We start from the raw sequence: 17,500 nt of genomic DNA, 5'->3' as shown, positions 1-17,500 counted from the left end.
CTAAGTCCCGGATCCATATTACATGAAGAGAAAAATCGGCTAAGTCCAGGATCCATATTATATGAAGAGAAAAATCGGCTAAGTCCAGGATCCATATATATTAACCTAATAATCGGCTAAGTCCAGGATCCATATTATATGAAGAGAAAAATCGGCTAAGTCCAGGATCCATATTACATGAAGAGAAAAATCGGCTAAGTCCCGGATCCATATATATTAACCTAATAATCGGCTAAGTCCAGGATCCATATGATATGAAGAGAAAAATCGGCTAAGTCCAAGATTAATATGATATGAACAGAAAAATCGGCTAAGTCCAGGATCCATATATAATAACCTAATAATCGGCTAAGTCCAGGATCCATATAATATGAAGAGAAAAATCGGCTAAGTCCGAGATTGGGTCTGTCGGAAATACACTTTCAAGTTACCACACAAGCAAGCAAGATGGCCTAATGATGGATCCATATAATATGAAGAGAAAAATCGGCTAAGTCCAAGATTGGGTCTGTCAGAAATACACTATCAAGTTACCACACAAGCAAGCAAGATGGCCTAGTGATGGATCCATATAATATGAAGAGAAAAATCGGCTAAGTCCAAGATTGGGTCTGTCAGAAATACACTATCAAGTTACCACACAAGCAAGCAAGATGGCCTAGTGATGGATCCATATTATATGAAGAGAAAAATCGGCTAAGTCCGAGATTGGGTCGGTCGGAAATACACTATCAAGTTACCACACAAGCAAGCAAGATGGCCTAGTAATGGATCCATATCATATGAAGAGAAAAATCGGCTAAGTCCCAGATTGGGTCTGTCAGAAATACACTTCCAAGTTACCACACAAGCAAGCAAGATGGCCTTTTGATGGATCCATATGATATGAAGAGAAAAATCGGCTAAGTCCCAGATTGGGTCTGTCAGAAATACACTATCAAGTTACCACACAAGCAAGCAAGATGGCCTAGTGATGGATCCATATAATATGAAGAGAAAAATCGGCTAAGTCCAAGATTGGGTCTGTCAGAAATACACTATCAAGTTACCACACAAGCAAGCAAGATGGCCTAGTGATGGATCCATATTATATGAAGAGAAAAATCGGCTAAGTCCGAGATTGGGTCGGTCAGAAATACACTATCAAGTTACCACACAAGCAAGCAAGATGGCCTAGTAATGGATCCATATCATATGAAGAGAAAAATCGGCTAAGTCCCAGATTGGGTCTGTCAGAAATACACTTCCAAGTTACCACACAAGCAAGCAAGATGGCCTTTTGATGGATCCATATGATATGAAGAGAAAAATCGGCTAAGTCCCAGATTGGGTCTGTCAGAAATACACTATCAAGTTACCACACAAGCAAGCAAGATGGCCTAGTGATGGATCCATATAATATGAAGAGAAAAATCGGCTAAGTCCAAGATTGGGTCTGTCAGAAATACACTATCAAGTTACCACACAAGCAAGCAAGATGGCCTAGTGATGGATCCATATTATATGAAGAGAAAAATCGGCTAAGTCCGAGATTGGGTCGGTCGGAAATACACTATCAAGTTACCACACAAGCAAGCAAGATGGCCTAGTAATGGATCCATATCATATGAAGAGAAAAATCGGCTAAGTCCCAGATTGGGTCTGTCAGAAATACACTATCAAGTTACCACACAAGCAAGCAAGATGGCCTTTTGATGGATCCATATGATATGAAGAGAAAAATCGGCTAAGTCCCAGATTGGGTCTGTCAGAAATACACTATCAAGTTACCACACAAGCAAGCAAGATGGCCTAGTAATGGATCCATATCATATGAAGAGAAAAATCGGCTAAGTCCAAGATTGGGTCTGTCAGAAATACACTATCAAGTTACCACACAAGCAAGCAAGATGGCCTAGTGATGGATCCATATTATATGAAGAGAAAAATCGGCTAAGTCCGAGATTGGGTCGGTCGGAAATACACTATCAAGTTACCACACAAGCAAGCAAGATGGCCTAGTAATGGATCCATATCATATGAAGAGAAAAATCGGCTAAGTCCCAGATTGGGTCTGTCAGAAATACACTTCCAAGTTACCACACAAGCAAGCAAGATGGCCTAGTGATGGATCCATATGATATGAAGAGAAAAATCGGCTAAGTCCCAGATTGGGTCTGTCAGACATACACTATCAAGTTACCACACAAGCAAGCAAGATGGCCTAGTGATGGATCCATATGATATGAAGAGAAAAATCGGCTAAGTCCCAGATTGGGTCTGTCAGAAATACACTTCCAAGTTACCACATGAGCAAGCAAGATGGCCTAGTGATGGATCCATATAATATGCAGAGAAAAATCGGCTAAGTCCCAGATTGGGTCTGTCAGAAATACACTTCCAAGTTACCACATGAGCAAGCAAGTTACCACATGAAGAGAAAGCCGGCAAAGTCTGGGAATGTTACCACATGAACTGGAAAATGGGCAAAAACCTACCTTCACAGGGAACGTGAATAAGTAAGGCTGTAGACATCGGATCGACAAGCCAAAGACTGATATGGAAAGGAAATGAGTAGTACTAGCTTTCCTGAGAGTTGCAGAGCTTAGACTGCATATGAACGAAAGTTATTAAGCGTCAAAGTCAGAGAAGTTACCCAAAGGAACACAAGTTCCAACTTAGAGCATGTATACCGCCTAGACGGTAAGAGGTACGGCCAGGCTGAGGAATAAGGAAATGTTGGCCAACATGTTCCCTAACTATCTCCCGAAGACCGCAAAGCAATCCAACATCAACCAAGAAAGTTATAGCCCGATCAAGGAAACACCTACTTTGCACCGATATTGCACCAAATACATGTACCAAGCACCTTCGGTTGCATACCTGCAGGGGTTTACCATAGTAGGCCATGGAAGACCGATATACCGAACATAATCACTTTCTATCTCCTCGGGTGTTTGAGATAGCGCTTTGCGGTACAAGAACGAAAGTTAGACTTTATCTTGGTGCATCTTTTTGCCCAAGATCACAAGACCCTATCTACCAAGGCAAGAAAGTTGTGTGGGGACAAAATGTCCAAAAGTGCCCAAAGTGGCACACTTGAACCATATATTCGAGAAAAACACAAGTGTGGGCCCGAGCTAGCAAGTTGAAATGTTCTGACCGTCAGTAGCCCTAGTTGAGGTGCACTTATCATTATATGAGGCCAACGTGCCAGCTAGTCTCTAAAGGGGCGATATGGGTGTTCCAAGGTTTGTACCCAATTGAGGAAAAAACAGGGTAAGGTACGGTGTACCGCGAATAACTCGGGCTATAGATGTCCGATCGATGAGTTTGGCATATGTATGGAAAGGTCTCGACGAGACCTAACTACCCTGAAAGTATGAAGGCAAAGACTTGAATGACCGGGAAGTTATTAAGTGCACAAGTGGTAAAGTTGCACCAAAGTCCATGTTACCCGAAGTGGTACATGAACACCCAATATTCGACCAAAACACAAGTTTAGAGACGAGCTAGCGAGCTACATTGTTCAGACCGTCAGTAGCCCGCATCAAGACACGCATTTCATTATATTGAGCCTAGCCGCTAGCTCGACTCGAAGTCGGTCATATGGTTGGTTGATGGTTTGGACCGACCACGTGGTGTACCAAGGTGATGTACCTTTCATGAATTAAAACTCTAACTGTATGGCACTGAGCGACAAGCTAAGGTGTGATTTGGAATAGTCTTGAGTGGGACTATTTAGGAAAAATGCGAACAAAAAATCACAAAGTCCTTGGGCGAAGCTATTAGCGAAACATAGAGCAAATTGGTACCAAAAACTATGGAAATGGGACTTGAGTCAAAAATAACCGCAAGTTGGAGAAGAGATAGCAAGCTTGCGTAGAACAATTATATTTGGTGCATGGTATCACCAACAAAAAAGTATATGGGGCCAAGGTGCTGGCTGGCCTCCAAAGTGGAGATATGGGCGATCCAAAGTTTGTACCCAAGTACGAACAAGTATGGAAAAAACAGGGTAAGGTACCAAGTACCATTAATAACTTCGGCTGTAGATGGCCGAGCGAGGCAAACGGCTCACCGTTGGAAAGGTCTTGGGGAGACCTATCTACCCTGAAAGTTTCATGAGGCTGAGTTGAAAGACCACGGAGATATTAGGTGATGATGGTCCAATTCGGGGACCAAGTCGCAGGAAATGGCGCTTGACCAAAATCACCCTTGGAAGGTGAATACCGGCTTACCGGTAAGAGATAGCGACTTGGCGTAGAATATTCATAAGTTGGGCGTGTAGAGACGCAACTTTTATTATATGGGGCCAACCCGGTCAGGGTGCTCCAAGTCGGTCGTTTGGTTGGTTTATGGTTTGGGCCGACCACGTGGTGTGCCAAGTTGAGGTACCTTTCATGAATTATAACTTGGTCAGTTTGCCACCGAGCGACAAGCTGCGGTGTGTTTTGGAATGGTCTTGAGTGGGACTATCAAGGAAAAATACCAATCGAAAATCAGTTTGTCCATGGCCGAAGCTATTAGTGAAACATATAGCAAAATGGGTCCAAAAACGAATGAAATGGGAATTGGACCAAGAATAACGGCAAGTTGGAGAAGAGATAGCAAGTTGGCGTAGAACAATTATATTTGGTGCATGGCATGACCAACAAAAAAGTATATGGGGCCAAGGTGCTAGCTGGCCTCCAAAGTGGAGATATGGGCGATCCAAAGTTTGTACCCAAGTACGAACAAGTATGGAAAAAACAGGGTAAGGTACCAAGTACCATTAATAACTTCGGCTGTAGATGGCCGAGCGAGGCAAACGGCTCACCGTTGGAAAGGTCTTGGGGAGACCTATCTACCCTGAAAGTTTTATGAGGCTGAGTTGAAAGACCACGGAGATATTAGGTGATGATGGTCCAATTCGGGGACCAAGTCGCAGGAAATGGCACTTGACCAAAATCACCCTTGGAAGGTGAATACCGGCTTACCGGTAAGAGATAGCGACTTGGCGTAGAATATTCATAAGTTGGGCGTGTAGAGACGCAACTTTCATTATATGGGGGCAACCCGGTCAGGGTGCTCCAAGTCGGTCGTTTGGTCGGTATATGGTTTGGGCCGACCACATGGTGTACCAAGTTGAGGTATCTTTCATGAATTATAACTCGGTCAGTTTGCCACCGAGCGACAAGTTGCGGTGTGTTTTGGAATGGTCTTGAGTGGGACTATCAAGCAAAAATACAAACAGAATATCAGCTTGTCCATGGCCGAAGCTATTAGTGAAACATATAGCAAAATGGGTCCGAAAACGAATGAAATGGGACTTGGACCAAGAATAACGGCAAGTTAGAGAAGAGATAGCAAGTTGGCGTAGAACAATTATATTTAGTGCATGGTATGACCAAGAAAAAAGTATATGGGGCAAAGGTGCTGGCTGGCCTCCAAAGTGGAGATATGGGCGATACAAAGTTTGTACCCAAGTATGGCAAAAACTGGTAGAGGTACCTTTCATGAATTACTGCTCAGGCTGTATGGCACTTAGCGGAACGCTTGGCTCTGGTATGGAATAGTCTTGAGTGGGACTATCAAGGAAAAATACGAACAAAAAATCACCATGTCCACGGACGAAGGTATTAGCGAAACTTAGAGCGAAATTGCGACCAAGTCGCTGGAAATGGCCCTTGGACCAAGTATACCGTCAAGGCGGTACGAGATAGCGAGTTGACGTAGAACATTTATAAGTTTGCCTACAAGAGACAAAAGTTTAGTTATATGGGGCCAACCCGCTCAGGGTTGTCCAAGTCGGTCATATGGCTGATCGAAATTTTCGACCAAGTACTGAGAAAACAGGGTAAGGTACCGTGTACCTCGAATAACTTCGGCTGTAGATGTCCGAGCGAGGCAAACGGCATAGCGTTGGAAAGGTCTTGAGGTGTTCTAGGCACCCTGAAAGTATGAGAAGGCTACCTGGAAAACTCGTGGAGATATTAGAGAAACATAGGGCCCAAAAGATACCAAGTCGCAGGAAATGGGCCCTCCATGAACACCCTAAAATCCCAATTACGGCTAAGTTGCAGGCCAGCTAGCGAAGTGAAATGTTCTAGGCATAACTAGAACACGTTAAGGCGCAACTTTTTGAATCAGAACTTTTTTCGATATCTGGCCCCCAAAGGGGGGATATGGTCGATCCAAGGATTTTTCCAAGTTTCGGTACTTTTTACGGTATCACTCATAGCTCCGGCTGTAAGCAAGCAAATGACAATCTAAGACATGATTTGGAAAGGTATTGAGTAGTACTAACTTACGTTAGAACACAGCGAAGCGCTATCGGTTCATGGCAAGGCCGATATAAGCAGTCAAAGATGAAAAATGTTGACAAAATGAACAAAAATTACCTTGGTACGCGAATAGCGGCCAGGGATGAAGAGGTACGAAGGTGGTGTAGAACAATTATAATTAGGGCTTGGTACGCTCTAAAAGTTTGCCGAAGACCGCAAAGCGCTCAGACCCATAGAAAGGGGTCATTTGGGCCGAACAGTGCGTGCAAAGAGGTGAAAATGCAAAAATTGCACTTTCGGGGGCGATTTGCGGGGGGAAGGAGGGGTCGGAGGGCAAAATGTCTCTTGACCAAAAAGTCTTATCTCGTCGAGATCTACAACATTGCCGAAGACCGCAAAGCGCTAGCTCGCAATCGAAAAATCGAGAATTTGAAAATTTTCTAAGTCTTGGGCTCCCTAAGGAAAAGTTTCAAAAATCACGTTTGTCCCCAATTTTGAAGGGGAAGGAGTCGGTTCCGGGGCATGGTGTCTTCGGCAAAAAGTCTTATCTTTTTGCGTACTTTCGACTAGTTCAATAAAAATTTTTGACCCAAAATTTGTTCGGCGGACCCCTAGGTCGAAAAACCCGAAAAAAGTCGAAAAAAGTCGAAAATGTCGAAAAATGAGAAAACCTCATATTCGGACTCTACACGAGCCCCAGATATTGAAAAGTGAAATCCGCGGTCGATTTGGAACAAAAAATTTACCTAGGCAAAGTTGTATGGAGGTAGGGACCCCTGAGAAAAAAGTTTGGTCCCGAGGCTCCTTGGACCACCAAGTCCCTAGGTCGGACCAAAATCGGAAAAAATCCGACCAAAGTCGAAAGTGTCGAAAATTTTAAAAAACCCCTTTTGGGGCCCTATGGCCTCCCTAGATAATGAAAAGTGAGGTCCGCGGCCGATCCGGAAGAAAAACTTGACCTAGGGAAACTTGTATGACGGTGGGGACCCAAAAAAATTTCGATGAGTGTAGTTTAGACAGGCCGGAAAATGTATCGGTGGTCCGTATCAAGGGACGTCTTTTAGTTCCATGGGGTGGTGGTCGTCGAACAAAGTCGCCTAGGTCGACCACCAGAAAGACCAGTCGTGTTGTAATGGATGTTTTGACCACTTTACTAGGGAAACCTAGTAGGTCGAAGCAAATTTGGGGTTCGAGATGAGTTGGTGAAAGTTGGTCCAACCTAGGTGTGCTTGGTGGAGGTTGACCATGAAAGTAGAGCATGATGGGAATGACCATAACTTTGGTTCTAGATGTCGGATCGGTACACTTTCGGCAGTTTTGGAAAGGTGAAGGCCTGCTCTAGCTATGTTTCCTACCAAGCTGAGCGCCTACTAGTGACCCGGAGGAGGTATTAAGGGTCAAAGGCAAAAAGGGGTACCCTAAAGTGCGTGTGACCAAGAAAATGGGAAAAACGGTATCGCCTATAGCTCAGGCTGTATGGCTCGGATCGGAAAGCTTGGATATGCGTTGGAAAGGTCTTGACGAGCGCTAGCTATGTGTCCTACCAAGCGAAGCGCTAGGTGTTGAGCAAGTCGGTCATATTAGAGGGCAAAGGTGAAAAATGGTGGTTTAGAGGCGAAAATTCACCTTATGATCGAAAATAGCGGGCGAACGATAAGAGCTACGAACACGGCGTAGAACAATCATAAGTACGTTACCACAAGACCTAACTTTGGCCAATATAGAGCGAGAAGATCGGAGGTACCCATCAGGGTGATATGGCTGGTTCAAAGTTGGACCAAAACGAGACTTGAGAAATGGATTGAAACACGGTATCGCGAATAACTCAGGCTGTATGGAACGGATCGACAAGCTTAGATCAGTGTTGGAAAGGTCGAACCGAGCGCTAACTATAATCCCAAACAACCGAAGCGCTAAGTGTTGAGCAAAACTGAGTTATTAAGCGACAAAGTGGAAAAATAATACCAAAATGGCCAAAAATCACACAAGACCAAGAATACCGAGCAAGCGGTAAGAGATAGCGGGTTGACGTAGAATACTTATAAGTTTGCCTCTACGAGACATAAAAGTCGTCCATAGAAAGCGAGAAGATCGGACCACTCTGGAAGGGTGATACGAGTGGTCAAAAATTAGCAAAAATGAAACATGGCTAAAATGGATTTGACTTGTGCACCATGTAGCTCCGGCTATATGGCATGGATTGTAAAGCTAGGATATGTTTTGGAAAGGTAACACCCAGCGCTAGATACGACTAGAAGAAAGCAAAGCGCTAACTAGCATTATTTGGAAGTTATTAAGTGTCAAAGTCGAAAAATGTTACCAAAATTGAAACTCGAGTACATTGGGCCAAAAAGTACAAGTTGTGAAATTTGGACTTACGAGTAAAATACCGAGCAGGCGGTAAGAGATAGAGACTTGGTGTAGAACAATTATATGTTGGGCATGTTATAACCTATATTTGGCCCGAACATAGTGACGAGATCGGTGGTACCCAAAAGGGTGGTACAGGTGTTAGATGGTTTTCCCAGAGCATAAGCTCCACATGATATGGAAAACGGGAAACATCATAACTTCGGCTGTATGGCATGGAATAGAACGAACAAGGTATCGATGGAAAGAGAAAAGGTAGCGCTAACTATAATTCCTACCAAGCAAAGCGCTAGCATGTGACCGTTCGGGTGTTATTGTGAGTCAAAGTCAGAAATTGTTACCACGAGAGGCGAAAATCCGACTAAGTCCATGAATACCGGGCTTGCGGTAAGAGATACGGCTTGGCCGTAGAACATTTATAAGTTGGCCAATACAAGACCTAAGTTTTGTCCATAGACGACAAGAAGATCGAAGATACGTGAAGGTGAGATATGGGCGTCCCAAAGTGGGCCTTTGAAAAAGTGACAAACTTCCCTTATAACAGCATACACCAAATATCTCTGGCTCTATGGCACCGAATAAGAAGTTGAGGTCAGCGATAGAAAGGTGATAGTCAGCGCTAAATATCATACGAACAGAGTGAAGCGCTAAAGGGAAAGGATCTTGGTGATATAAGGTGACAAAGTCGAGAAAAGTTGCCTCAAAATCATGAAAAATGTGAAAAAATGGCTAAGTCCCGGGTGCCTTAAGGGCAGGTTGATCGAATGTACCGAGCTGGCGGTAAGAGATAGAGACTTGGTGTAGAACAATTATATGTTTGGCATGGCAAGACCTACATTTGGTCAATACAAAGTGAGAAGATCAAAGAAACCCGTAAGGGTGATATTGGTGTCCAAAGGTAAAAAGCACTAAGTCTTGGGAAACTTATATGAAGAAAAAGGACCCTGATGGGTCATATAGGATGGATCGAAAAATCGGCTAAGTCCCAAAATGGAGATGTCAGAACTACACTAAAAAGTTACCACACCAAGCAAGGCAAACTTATATGAAGCAAAGGACCCATATGGGTCATATGGTATTTTACGAAAAATCGGCTAAGTCCCAAAATGATGATGTCAGAACTACACTAAAATGTTACCACACCAAGCAAGGCAAACTTATATGAAGGCAAGGACCCTGATGGGTCATATGGTATGGATCGAAAAATCGGCTAAGTCCCAAAATGGGGATGTCTGAACTACACTCAAATGTTACCACATCAAGCAAGGCAAACTTATATGAAGGAAAGGACCCTGATGGGTCATATGGTATTTTACGAAAAATCGGCTAAGTCCCAAAATGGGGATGTCAGAACTACACTCATGTGTTACCACACCAAGCAAGGCAAACTTATATGAAGGCAAGGACCCTGATGGGTCATATGGTAATTTACGAAAAATCGGCTAAGTCCCAAAATGATGATGTCAGAACTACACTCAAATGTTACCACACCAAGCAAGGCAAACTTATATGAAGCAAAGGACCCTGATGGGTCATATGGTATTGATCGAAAAATCGGCTAAGTCCCAAAATGGGGATGTCAGAACTACACTCAAATGTTACCACACCAAGCAAGGCAAACTTATATGAAGGCAAGGACCCTGATGGGTCATATGGTATATTACGAAAAATCGGCTAAGTCCCAAAATGGGGATGTCAGAACTACACTAAAAAGTTACCACACCAAGCAAGGCAAACTTATATGAAGCAAAGGACCCATATGGGTCATATGGTATTTTACGAAAAATCGGCTAAGTCCCAAAATGATGATGTCAGAACTACACTCAAATGTTACCATACCAAGCAAGGCAAACTTATATGAAGCAAAGGACCCTGATGGGTCATATGGTATTTTACGAAAAATCGGCTAAGTCCCAAAATGGGGATGTCAGAACTACACTAAAAAGTTACCACACCAAGCAAGGCAAACTTATATGAAGCAAAGGACCCATATGGGTCATATGGTATTTTACGAAAAATCGGCTAAGTCCCAAAATGATGATGTCAGAACTACACTAAAATGTTACCACACCAAGCAAGGCAAACTTATATGAAGGCAAGGACCCTGATGGGTCATATGGTATGGATCGAAAAATCGGCTAAGTCCCAAAATGGGGATGTCTGAACTACACTCAAATGTTACCACATCAAGCAAGGCAAACTTATATGAAGGAAAGGACCCTGATGGGTCATATGGTATTTTACGAAAAATCGGCTAAGTCCCAAAATGGGGATGTCAGAACTACACTCATGTGTTACCACACCAAGCAAGGCAAACTTATATGAAGGCAAGGACCCTGATGGGTCATATGGTATTTTACGAAAAATCGGCTAAGTCCCAAAATGATGATGTCAGAACTACACTCAAATGTTACCACACCAAGCAAGGCAAACTTATATGAAGCAAAGGACCCTGATGGGTCATATGGTATTGATCGAAAAATCGGCTAAGTCCCAAAATGGGGATGTCAGAACTACACTCAAATGTTACCACACCAAGCAAGGCAAACTTATATGAAGGCAAGGACCCTGATGGGTCATATGGTATTTTACGAAAAATTGGCTAAGTCCCAAAATGGGGATGTCAGAACTACACTAAAAAGTTACCACACCAAGCAAGGCAAACTTATATGAAGCAAAGGACCCATATGGGTCATATGGTATTTTACGAAAAATCGGCTAAGTCCCAAAATGATGATGTCAGAACTACACTCAAATGTTACCATACCAAGCAAGGCAAACTTATATGAAGCAAAGGACCCTGATGGGTCATATGGTATTTTACGAAAAATCGGCTAAGTCCCAAAATGGGGATGTCAGAACTACACTCAAATGTTACCACACCAAGCAAGGCAAACTTATATGAAGCAAAGGACCCTGATGGGTCATATGGTATTTTACGAAAAATCGGCTAAGTCCCAAAATGGGGATGTCAGAACTACACTCAAATGTTACCACACCAAGCAAGGCAAACTTATATGAAGCAAAGGACCCTGATGGGTCATATGGTATTTTACGAAAAATCGGCTAAGTCCCAAAATGGGGATGTCAGAACTACACTCAAATGTTACCACACCAAGCAAGGCAAACTTATATGAAGCAAAGGACCCTGATGGGTCATATGGTATTTTACGAAAAATCGGCTAAGTCCCAAAATGATGATGTCAGAACTACACTCAAATGTTACCATACCAAGCAAGGCAAACTTATATGAAGCAAAGGACCCTGATGGGTCATATGGTATTTTACGAAAAATCGGCTAAGTCCCAAAATGGGGATGTCAGAACTACACTCAAATGTTACCACACCAAGCAAGGCAAACTTATATGAAGCAAAGGACCCTGATGGGTCATATGGTATTTTACGAAAAATCGGCTAAGTCCCAAAATGGGGATGTCAGAACTACACTCAAATGTTACCACACCAAGCAAGGCAAACTTATATGAAGCAAAGGACCCTGATGGGTCATATGGTATTTTACGAAAAATCGGCTAAGTCCCAAAATGGGGATGTCAGAACTACACTCAAATGTTACCACACCAAGCAAGGCAAACTTATATGAAGCAAAGGACCCTGATGGGTCATATGGTATTTTACGAAAAATCGGCTAAGTCCCAAAATGGGGATGTCAGAACTACACTCAAATGTTACCACACCAAGCAAGGCAAACTTATATGAAGCAAAGGACCCTGATGGGTCATATGGTATTTTACGAAAAATCGGCTAAGTCCCAAAATGGGGATGTCAGAACTACACTCAAATGTTACCACACCAAGCAAGGCAAACTTATATGAAGCAAAGGACCCATATGGGTCATATGGTATTGATCGAAAAATCGGCTAAGTCCCAAAATGGGGATGTCAGAACTACACTCAAATGTTACCACACCAAGCAAGGCAAACTACCTAGGTGAACCCTAGCAAGAAACACGGACCAAGTCAGATGGCCTAAGTCAAGAGTGCAAGTGACCTAGGCAAAGTTGTATGACGGTGAGGACCCTGAAAAATCTGGTTAGTGTAGTTTAGACAGGGGAGGTTTCTGGGTCGGCTGAACCTCCTTATTTTGGGTTTTGACCTCCTCAAGAAGCTACACCTAGGCAAACTGCCTAGGGTGAAAGTGCGAAGACCAATCGAATAGTAAGACAAGTTTTGACCGATCGCCCTAGGCAAGCTTGTATGAAGAAAGGGACCCTATGGGTCATATGGAAATACATGAAAAATCGGCTAAGTCCCAAAATTGGGATGTCTGAACTACACTAAAAAGTTACCACATCAAGCAAGGCAAAGTACCTAGGTGAACCCTAGCAAGAAACACGGACCAAGTCAGATGACCTAAGTCAAGAGAACAAGTGACCTAGGCAAAGTTGTATGACGGTGAGGACCCTGAAAAATCTGGTTAGTGTAGTTTAGACAGGGGAGGTTTTTGGGTCGGCTGAACCTCCTTATTTTGGGTTTTGACCTCCTCAAGAAGCTACACCTAGGCAAACTGCCTAGGGTGAAAGTGCGAAGACCAATCGAATAGTAAGACAAGTTTTGACCGATCGCCCTAGGCAAGCTTGTATGAAGAAAGGGACCCTATGGGTCATATGGAAATACATGAAAAATCGGCTAAGTCCCAAAATTGGGATGTCTGAACTACACTAAAAAGTTACCACATCAAGCAAGGCAAAGTACCTAGGTGAACCCTAGGAAGAAACACGGACCAAGTCAGATGGCCTAAGTCAAGAGTACAAGTGACCTAGGCAAAGTTGTATGGCGCTGAGGACCCTGAAAAATCGGGTTAGTGTAGTTCAGACAGGGGAGGTTTCTGGGTCGGCTGAACCTCCTTATTTCGGGTTTTGGCCTCCTCAAGAAGACAGACCTAGGCAAACTGCCTAGGGTGAAAGTGCGAAGACCAATCGAATAGTAAGACAAGTTTTGACCGATCGCCCTAGGCAAGCTTGTATGAAGAAAGGGACCCTATGGGTCATATGGAAATACATGAAAAATCGGCTAGGTCCCAAAATTGGGATGTCTGAACTACACTAAAAAGTTACCACATCAAGCAAGGCAAAGTACCTAGGTGAACCCTAGGAAGAAACACGGACCAAGTCAGATGGCCTAAGTCAAGAGTACAAGTGACCTAGGCAAAGTTGTATGGCGCTAAGGACCATGAAAAATCGGGTTAGTGTAGTTAAGACAGGGGAGGTTTCAGGGTCGGCTGGACCTCCTTATTTCGGGTTTTGGCCTCCTCAAGAAGACAGACCTAGGCGAACTGCCTAGGGTGAAAGTGCGAAGACCAATCGAATAGTAAGACAAGTTTTGACCGATCGCCCTAGGCAAGCTTGTATGAAGAAAGGGACCCTATGGGTCATATGGAAATACATGACAAATCGGATAAGTCCCAAAATAAGGATGTCTGAACTACACTAAAAAGTTACCACATCAAGCAAGGCAAAGTACCTAGGTGAACCCTAGGAAGAAACACGGACCAAGTCGGATGGCCTAAGTCAAGAGTACAAGTGACCTAGGCAAAGTTGTATGGCGCTGAGGACCCTGAAAAATCGGGTTAGTGTAGTTCAGACAGGGGAGGTTTCAGGGTCGGCCGAACCTCCTTATTTCGGGTTTTGGCCTCCTCAAGAAGACAGACCTAGGCGAACTGCCTAGGGTGAAAGTGCGAAGACCAATCGAATAGTAAGACAAGTTTTGACCGATCGCCCTAGGCAAGCTTGTATGAAGAAAGGGACCCTATGGGTCATATGGAAATATACGAAAAATCGGCTAAGTCCCAAAATTGGGATGTCAGAACTACACTATAAAGTTACCACATTAGCAAGGCAGACTTGTATGAAGAACGGGACCCTGGTGAAAGTAGCAAATATCCCAAACCGAACATGAATATTATACACACAAGAGTACGAACATAAAGGAACACGGACCAAGCGTACCGAGAGAATCGGTACTATAGAACCCTCGTGGTTCTACACAAAGACTTTATGTTAGGGGTTCAAGCCCCATAGTACTCAAACGGTGACAGTAGCAAATATCCCAAAACGAACGTGAATCTTATTCACAAGAGTACGAACATAAAGGAACACGGACCAAGCGTACCGAGAGAATCGGTACTATAGAGCCCTCGTGGTTCTACACAAAGACTTTATGTTCGGGGTTCACACCCCAAATCGAACGTGGAATTTACTTTCTGATGGTCATGCGGTCGTCCAAAGGGGTCTAGTATCCTGGGATGACAAGCATCACGGGCAAAGCTCGTATCAAAACAGTCGAAGAGGCCCGCGAAAGCTTGCTTTCCATGGCTATGCGATGCACAAATTGAGTTTACTCACCGTAGTATAAAACGAACGAACCGAACCTATCCGAGTAGGGATAATGGGCGCAGTAACATACTTCTGTGACCCAGCGAGAGTTGAACGAGGTGACATGAACTGTCAGTGGCTTATATCAGATGGGATACATACATGAGATTGCTTTCAAATCTACACTCGAAAACCTAACCAAGTAAAAGCGAACGTGGGGAGGATTCGAAACCGGTAACGAAATCTTAAGCTGGAAAGAGTCATCACTATGGATACATATTATGCGAAACCAATCAAGTGCTCAGTACTGATCCAAAACCGAAGAGCACTAGTGAACACCTTAATCTCACCCTAGTTCACATCCAAGTGATCGACCACGTGTGTGAAGCAAAGACCAATCGAATTCCTGAATGAACCGAACACTATGAACAAATGGCCAAAAACGTTATAACTATCCAAACATACTACTATCTAGCGAAAGTCATCACGATGGAACCATACCATGATCTTTAACCTATAGCGCTCACCATATTCCTACCCAGAGTGCAAGTGAACAGATTGCCCACCCGTACCCAGTTCACAACCACGTGATCGACTAACATACCGAGGTTACCACAAGTCAAAGTTATACGTTTACAAGCGCAAGACCAATCGAAAACCCCGAAAGCAATCTCGACCCAAAATGTATTATCCGTGAGTGTAGTCGAGTCTCGTACTCGTCATCTGTAATCGTCGGATAGAATATCCAGTACACGGTTGTCTTTCCAAATGAAATCTACATACAGAACTCGCTCTTGGCAAATGGGTGGCATTGGCGCAATCAGGAGCGAGTTCCCGTCCGGGTGCCAAGTGATTGGCAAATGTCTGGGGGAAAGCAACCATATGTTGATTTGTCTGTTAGTGTACTGGGTGTTTGAGGTATGTAGTATCCACGCTTGGTTGGGTGTGTCAGAGGACCGTGAATGCGTTCGCAACCCCAATTGGGGTACATCGGGAATGATTTTGTGGAACCGATGTGCCCGGCACACACTAAGTTTTGTTGCAAGTTAATAGTGTGCCATGTCCGGGGGGGTTGTGATTAAACTCTGGTGAATTGCGTACTGTGGTGATTGGGGTATGAAAGCCCCGCAGTTGCAATGATCGGACGCGCCTAGCGTGTCCTTTAGTTGATGGTAGGGAAATGAAGGCCCTTGTCAGCTCACCTAAGTATTCATGGAAGTTTGGCATAAGGTCGCTGTGGTAGGGGTATGAAGGCCCCGTCAGCGCATGCACAATCGGGCGCACGAGCGCTTAGCGGAGTCGAATGCCGCTCAAGTGCCTGTCCGGTGCATCGGGTGTGTGTGTGATACGAGGGCAATGAGGTTCGCACGGGGGCTCGCCTCCCGTGTGCTACCGGACTTGACAACATATAGAACGTGGTGTTTGCTCCTCCGGGTGCAATGGGACAATGAACATTCGAACGCAAAGTCGGAATTCTGGTTGATCCTACCAGTAATATACGCTCGTCTCAAAGGTTAAGCCATGCATGTCTAAGTACAAACAGATTTAATGTGAAACCGCATAAGGCTCAGTATAACAGCTATAATTTACGAGATCATCAACCTAGTTACTTGGATAACTGTGGAAAATCTAGAGCTAATACATGCAACATGCCAGGACCCTCGCGGGAACTGGTGCACTTATTAGTCAAACCAATCGCGGGTTCTCCGTGTCATTGAGTTGAAGTCTGGATAATGATGCTGATCGTATGGTCTCGCACCGACGACAGATCTCGCAAATATCTGCCCTATCAACTATGGATGGTAGTATAGAGGACTACCATGGTTGCAACGGGTAACGGGGAATCAGGGTTCGATTCCGGAGAGGGAGCCTGAGAAATGGCTACCACATCCAAGGAAGGCAGCAGGCGCGTAAATTACCCAATCCCGGGACGGGGAGGTAGTGACGAGAAATAACAATATGAAACTCTTTAATGATGTTTCATAATTGGAATGAGTAGAGCATAAATCCTTCTACGAGGATCAAGTGGAGGGCAAGTCTGGTGCCAGCAGCCGCGGTAATTCCAGCTCCACTAGCGTATATTAAAATTGTTGCGGTTAAAACGTTCGAAGTTGATACTTGTCCAACACAGTCCGGCTCCGCCGACCCGGTCAACCCGTGGTCGGTGGGCCAAGTCGGAATCTGGTTGCGACTCAATGGTGTGGTAGGGCACCAAGTCTGTGTCATGGTGTGCCCTTCAACGGGTGCAAGTGTAACATAGAGCTCGACCGCTCACGTTTACCTTGAACAAATTAGAGTGCTTAAAGCAGGGTGCCCAAACGCCCTAGAATAATCTTGCATGGAATAATGGAATACGACCTTGGTCTAATCTTTCATTGGTTTGTACTCAGACCGGAGGTAATGATTAACAGAAGTAGTTGGGGACACTAGTATTACGGCGCGAGAGGTGAAATTCGTAGACCGTCGTAAGACTAACTAAAGCGAAGGCATTTGTCAAGGATGCTTTCTTTAATCAAGAACGAAAGTTAGAGGATCGAAGGCGATTAGATACCGC

The sequence above is a fragment of the Anopheles ziemanni genome (assembly GCF_943734765.1).
Source record: "Anopheles ziemanni chromosome X unlocalized genomic scaffold, idAnoZiCoDA_A2_x.2 X_unloc_103, whole genome shotgun sequence".
Classification (NCBI taxonomy): Eukaryota; Metazoa; Arthropoda; class Insecta; order Diptera; family Culicidae; genus Anopheles; species Anopheles ziemanni.
The sequence above is the reverse complement of the archived record's forward strand: the minus strand, read 5'-3'. Positions refer to the sequence as shown.